This window comes from Phoca vitulina, unplaced genomic scaffold (assembly GCF_004348235.1).
Source record: "Phoca vitulina isolate PV1807 unplaced genomic scaffold, GSC_HSeal_1.0 scaffold4, whole genome shotgun sequence".
Lineage (NCBI taxonomy): Eukaryota > Metazoa > Chordata > Mammalia > Carnivora > Phocidae > Phoca > Phoca vitulina.
Window position 1 is genome coordinate 6296048 of NW_022589707.1, and position 6000 is coordinate 6302047.

At 50.1% G+C, this 6000-nt stretch overlaps 1 protein-coding gene across 2 annotated transcripts in view; it reads right to left on the reverse strand.

Annotated features, from left to right (window-relative positions):
* AGK (acylglycerol kinase) overlaps positions 1 to 4726 on the reverse strand; it is a 111384-nt gene extending 106658 nt beyond the window's left edge. Inside the window, exon 1 of one of the 2 annotated variants that reach the window (XR_004298991.1) lies at positions 4476 to 4726. The gene's annotated coding sequence lies outside the window, so the exon portion shown is untranslated. The remainder of the gene's footprint in view (positions 1 to 4475) is intronic. The other variant, XM_032401443.1, reaches the window with a different exon arrangement.
* Between the last annotated feature and the right edge of the window lie 1274 nt (positions 4727 to 6000).

Genomic DNA, 6000 nt, shown 5'->3' on the forward strand with positions numbered 1-6000 from the left:
TTTAGCAAGAAATAAGGAATAGTGGCTGTTAAAAGAGCCTAGATTCTCCACTCTACCCTCCCATGCCTCATTTTTCTTTTCCTCTTTCTACTTTCTCAGATGATCCTGCCTGTCAGGGAGGTAATTCACAGCTTTGGTGAAGCAGAGAGAGGGAGGGACTGGGGGGAGGGCTCGGAGGGGGCGTCAGGAGGCTTGGGTCCCCGCACTGGGCTGGTGATCCCACCTGAGCACGCCGCTGCCAACCTGCCTTTATGTGCTCTTTCATTCCTGGGTCCATCAAATCTTTATAGAGAGTCTACTGTGAGCCAGACACTCTGCATGCGGTTGTGACAAAGTGGACGTGGGCCCGCCCTCAGAGAGCTTGCACTCTAGGAAGGCAATAACTAAGGAAATGGCAAGAAATAAATAATGATGTGACTACAGGTCCTGAAAGATGCCACAAAGGGAAACGGAAGCACGCCATGAAGGAGAATCACCCGGCAGGGGCTTCCAGCGTTAGAGGGGAGTCAGGGAGAGGTGATGCTTCAATGGGGGCCTGAGGGGTGACCTAACGTGGAGGCGAGACCCAGATCACACCCACAGGAACAGGGTGCCAAGGAAAACCAGAGATGAGGAGGAAGAGAGCTCAGGTCGTCTCCTCAAACCCAACAGAACAGGTTTGGGAGCTACCTGGCATATTTTCTGTCAGGCTTACTCATTAGCACCAATCTATTCAAGTCTGCTAGTTCTTGAAAAAAAAAATTTGTGAACGGTGCTATAATTAGGATCTCAAATACTTCTTATAAGAAAAGTCATAAAGCAGAGATCCTTGTGAAATTAACTCTCTTCATTTTAATTGGGGGAAAGACTAAAATTCTTTTACAGAAAATAGGAAATGGAGGATGACCTAAGATCTTTCTCATACAGTGGTACATTTCGCATCTTGTAGACTTTGAGCTTTTACCAACAAAGATCATTAAAGACACACAGCATGTCAGTGACTGTGGTCACAAACATTCTTGCCTTTCTTCCTATTCTCTATCTCAATGCCCATTTGTTCAGCAAATATTTACTGAACCACCTATTATATGCCAGACACCACTCCTGACCCTGCCAGGAACAGAACAGAACAGAACAAAACAAAACAGACTAAGTCCCTTTTATGAAGCTTATCTTTTGCCTGGGTGAGACAGTCAGTAAACCAACATACAATGGGTTTGTTAGCCTTAGGTGATAAAGAAGAGAAATAAAGCAGAGAAAGGGGACAGAGAGCGATTCATGGGGGTCAGGGTTCCTACATAATACAGAGACAAAGATGATATTTGAGCAGAGACCTGAAAGACAGGAAAGGAAGAGTATTTCAGGCAGAGGGAACGGAAGGTGCAAAGTCTCTGAGGTGGTACGGTGTTTGATGTGTTCTAGAAACCGGATGCTGGTGTTGCTGGGGTAGACTTGGAGGTCTCTTAGTTTGTGAACTCCTTGAGACAAAAGTCTGGATGTAAGTGGTTTATTCTGGAGGTGATCTTCCGAAGCACTAAGAGAGGATGGGGATGTGAAAGAGGGGAGGAAGGTAATCTACTAAGTGGGACATTAGTGAGTGGGTTACCACTGTGGGCTCCTGAGGTTCGCCCCTGCTAGAGATCTCTGAGACCATGAGGAATATGCCTCAGAACTGCCCCAGGGAGCAGTCAGGAAGCTGGGTATGTATCCAATTCCCGGCTCACTGATGAAAATGGCTTTTGGAACCTGCTCCTCACTGAGGTCACAGAATGCCTTCAGGCAGATACAGGTAGGCCACTGGGTCTGCAGTAACCTTGGGGCAACCCTGGGGATGTGGGCGGGGCATTGGCAGCTTCTGCTGGAGGGAATGGCAGAGATGAGATCAGAGAGGAGGTGGGGGCCCAAACCATGCTGGCCTGGTAGACCCACCATAAGAAATTTCAGTTTTATTTTCAGCAAAATGGCAAGCATTTGGAGAGTTCAAGCAATATGATCTGATTTCCATTTTTAAACAAAAGCAGTATGACTATTGTAGGAAGAACAGACAGGAGGGGAGCAAGGATGGGTGCAAGGAGACCAGTTGGAAGGCCTCTGCAACAATGTGTGTGAGTAAGACACGATGGCAGCCGGATACAGGGCGGTAGCTGCCTGATGGTAAAATGTAGCTTACTTCTCCATGTATTTTTATTTATTTATTTTTTAGAGAGGGAAAGGGTGGGGAGGGGCAGAGGGAGAGGGAGAGAGAGAATCTTAAGCAGGCTCCACACCCAACAGAAAGCCCAACGTGGGGCTTGATCTCACAACCTTGAGAATGACCTGAACCAAAATCAAGAGTCGGATCCTTAATCGACTGAGCCAACCAGGTGCCCCTCGTGTATTTGGAAGGTAGAGCATAGAGAATTTGCTAATGGATTAAGTGTGGAGCATGAGAGAAAGAGAAGAGCTAGTTGAGACTATGATTTCCGGCCTGAGAAATGGGGAAAACAGAACAGACACTGACTGAGATGGAGGTGGGCTTCGGGAAGAACTTTGGACCTGCTATATTTGGAATGCCTCCGAGTGGAAGATATTTGAGTGGAGATGTGGATTAGGCAGTGGGACATGGGCCCCTGGAACTTAACTCATGACTCCGTGACCCCCCCAGTGTGGGCCAATTCCCTCCTGGCCAGCCCAGAGTCTTCTCTATCTTGGCATGAAACTGCATGATGTTTTTAAATCTGGGCACTTCCATCCTCTCCCCGAACTTCTGAGTTGGTACCATTTTTTTTCTTGGTCCTCATCCTCCTCTCCCTACTCCTAAATCAAAAGATGAACAGGTGACTAGGAAGTAGCCTATGCTTGGGGAATGACCATTTTAATGCCTTCATCTACCTTACTTCCATTAGCTCCTTTCCAGTATCTCCCCAGCTAAGGCAGAAATGCACCGCAGCTTAAATAAATATCTCTCAGGGCTTTGGTCCATTTCTGGCTAACCCAGCAAGCCTCTGAGAACAAGTTTTCTCCGTACAGGTTTCCATATTAGTACCTTGTATGGGAAGAGAGTGTTTAGAACAGTGGAAACAACTTATTTTTCTCTAGAAAGATACACTGATGCTATCATATGGAATAAACAATCTTTAAAGCTCAGTGTCATCATATAGTAAAAGTTTACTTGTCCACATCACAGTCCATGTGGGTCAGGCATCTCTCCTGGTGGTTCTCTTCCAGATGGTGACTCAAAGATCCAAGAGCCTTCCATTGTATGTCTCCTGTTGCAGAGCCCTTCACTTCCAGCACTTGGGACATTTATGGCCAAGTCTGCAAGTAGCATGTCTATCACTTCTGCCCACATTCCATTGGCTGAAACTCAATCAGGCGGTTCCACCTATGGGCAAGCGAGGCTGAGTCTATCTATTCTCCCTACCCGCCCAGGGGAGAAGTTGCAGGATTGGCCAGCATCTAGCCCACTCCTTACAAAAAAGGCTTATCCCTGCCAGTAAATTAATGCATTGTCCTTATTCTCTTGTGGGTGGCATAGTGTAAGTCAACTTTGCAATGAGTGGTTGGTCCCAGTGAACCAAAAAGACAAGTTTCTGAATCTGCACAGTGGAGGACCAAACCATGCTGACCCCAAAGGGCAGTCAACCCGGGAAGATTCCTCCAACCACATCTCCTCCGGAACACTGCCCACCTGAGGCATCAGGAAAGGACTAGGTATATTACCTGGGCTCTGTTCAACGAAGTGTGTCCTAAATTTACTTATTTCTAGCATCTCATCCCAATTCCCCAGTTCAGCTAGGTTTCACTGCTGTCACATGCTACCCCTGGCTAGGAAGGTAGCTGAGGAAGGGATTCAAGAAAGAACAAGGAAAAGAAAGAGAGGGAAAGGCTAGCAGAGAAGAGAAAAGCCTGTGAATGAGAGAAAAGAAGAGGAGCTCCAGGCGAAAGTCACACAGGAGAGAAAGGGGTGTAGGAGCCAAAGAGCGAGAGGGCCAGAGCTTTCGAGGGGTGACACAAAGGTGGGGGTGGGGGTGGGGTTGGGAGGAGAGCCGGCTGCGCAGAAAGGGGGCAGGGTGTCTTTAAGAGCCCCGGGGGGGCGGCAGCCTGGGAAAGGGAGCGGAGCTGTTACTACGCCGGCGCGCGCAGCTCATTGGGCGCCCCGGAGCCCGAGCGCCCCCATTGGGGGAGTAGGACGGCCCCGTCTCCCACCCGGGAGAGCGGGGAAAGCGGAGGAGGGGGAGCGTGCAGGGGCGGGGAAGGAGGGGGAGCAGAGACTCAGACGAAGGCAGGGCAAATTGCCAGTGCGGGAAAGAACAAGCAGGCCCCTTTGTGCTTGGCACGCGAGGTTCTGACCCCCTGAAGACACTCCAAGCTCCCACTTTGCAGTCTCCGTTTGGAATAAACACACTGGCCCACCGAGAGACGACGGGAGCGAGGCTGGTCCTCCCTCCTGAGCTGCTCTGCTCCCCACGCCCCGCAGGCCGTGACTGGGCGGACCTGAGCACACCTGGGCTTACCTGGTCGCACCTGCCGCTGGTCTCCGGCAGCGCAGGCTGCCCCCCACCCCCGGACTTCGGCCCGCTGTGCCAGAAAATCCCAGCGCTGGGAACGGGAGGCCGAGGAGTGCGAGGTGGGGTGGAGGGTGCATGGGCTGTCATCCGGGCGCTCGGGAGAGGGCTGCCCGGGAGCATCCGCGGCCAAGGAATCAGCCACAAAAGATCAAACCCGCGTTCTGGTTTTCTCCTCTGAATGCTAGGCAACATTTTTCAGATTAGCAGACAGAGCATGTGCAGAAGAGATAGAGCCACTTAGGGGAAGCGCTGGGGTGGGGGGGAGCGGGGGGGGAATCAAGTCCAGGCACAGGTGGGGCTGGGCAGTGCTGAAGGCAACTCCCTTCCTCCCCCCACCCCTCGCTGGGCATCCTAGGCCTCCGACCTCAAGGGCCCGTTCACTCTTCCACTCCATCAGGTCTGCCTGGATTTTGTTTTGTCTCTCTTCCTTTTGTTGGCTCTTTTGCGTTTCTTCTCCCTTGTTTTTCTTCCGTCTGGGCCACACCGGAGACTACTCGTGGAAGTTACTGAGTCTGCAGGGCATTTCGTAATAGGATATCCCCAAAGCTATCCCAGATGAAAGCTTTTCCTTCAGGCACCTTGGGGAACTTTCTTCTACTACCATCAAGCCTCCTCACGGCCAAATTCCACCCAAGCCTGTCTGTTAAAATGCACAATTGACTTCAGCTGTGTATAGTAAGGGACGAGAGCAGCTGACATACACAGTGTAGTTTTAAAGTAATTAGTTGGACACGACCATCCACCTAGGGAAACCACATCATCACATTAGCTACATCTGAACAGTGGTGGTAATGGTGTGCTCATTTCACCCAAATATCTCCTCGGGAGTTGAATGCCCTTTCCAGGTATCACCTGGTTTTGGATCCCTTTGGCCAGGTTCCCAGGATCTGGGGGAAGGCAATGAGTGGTTGCTGTCTCCGCTGCTTGCATTCCTGCCTCTTCAAGTCTTCCAACCCACACCCTGAAGTTCTCCGAACTGTCCAGGTCTACCAAGCACCTACCAGGCTCTGTTCTTAGAGATCTGTTCTTCCCTTTAGTTCTTGCTGTATGTCCTCCTGTCTTTGCTCCCAAGGTTTCCTGGTGCTCCTTCACTGGGATTCAGCTTATTCTAGTGGTTCTCTAGCCCTCTTTCTGGAATAACTACACTAGAAAGTTCCCCTAGCTTGCCACATCACCAGCCCTTGGCCTTGGTGATACTGGCCAAACCTGGACGTCCTTGTTACCTTGACAGATTACCGCTCAGTAGGCTCCAGATGATGGCAAGTCCCAGCTGCGTTCTGCCTTATAAATAAACATTCTTAAGAAGTTAAGTCTTTTTGCTTCCCAGGAGATACTGCCTCATTTCTGAGCTCAATCTGAGACTGCACTCAGGATAGAACAGCTGTGAAAGGTTTTGGAGCTAGCTTCTGTAATTGGGATGTCTTTGAATCATAAAGCACCTTCTAGACTCTCAGAGCTGGATTGGACTTTC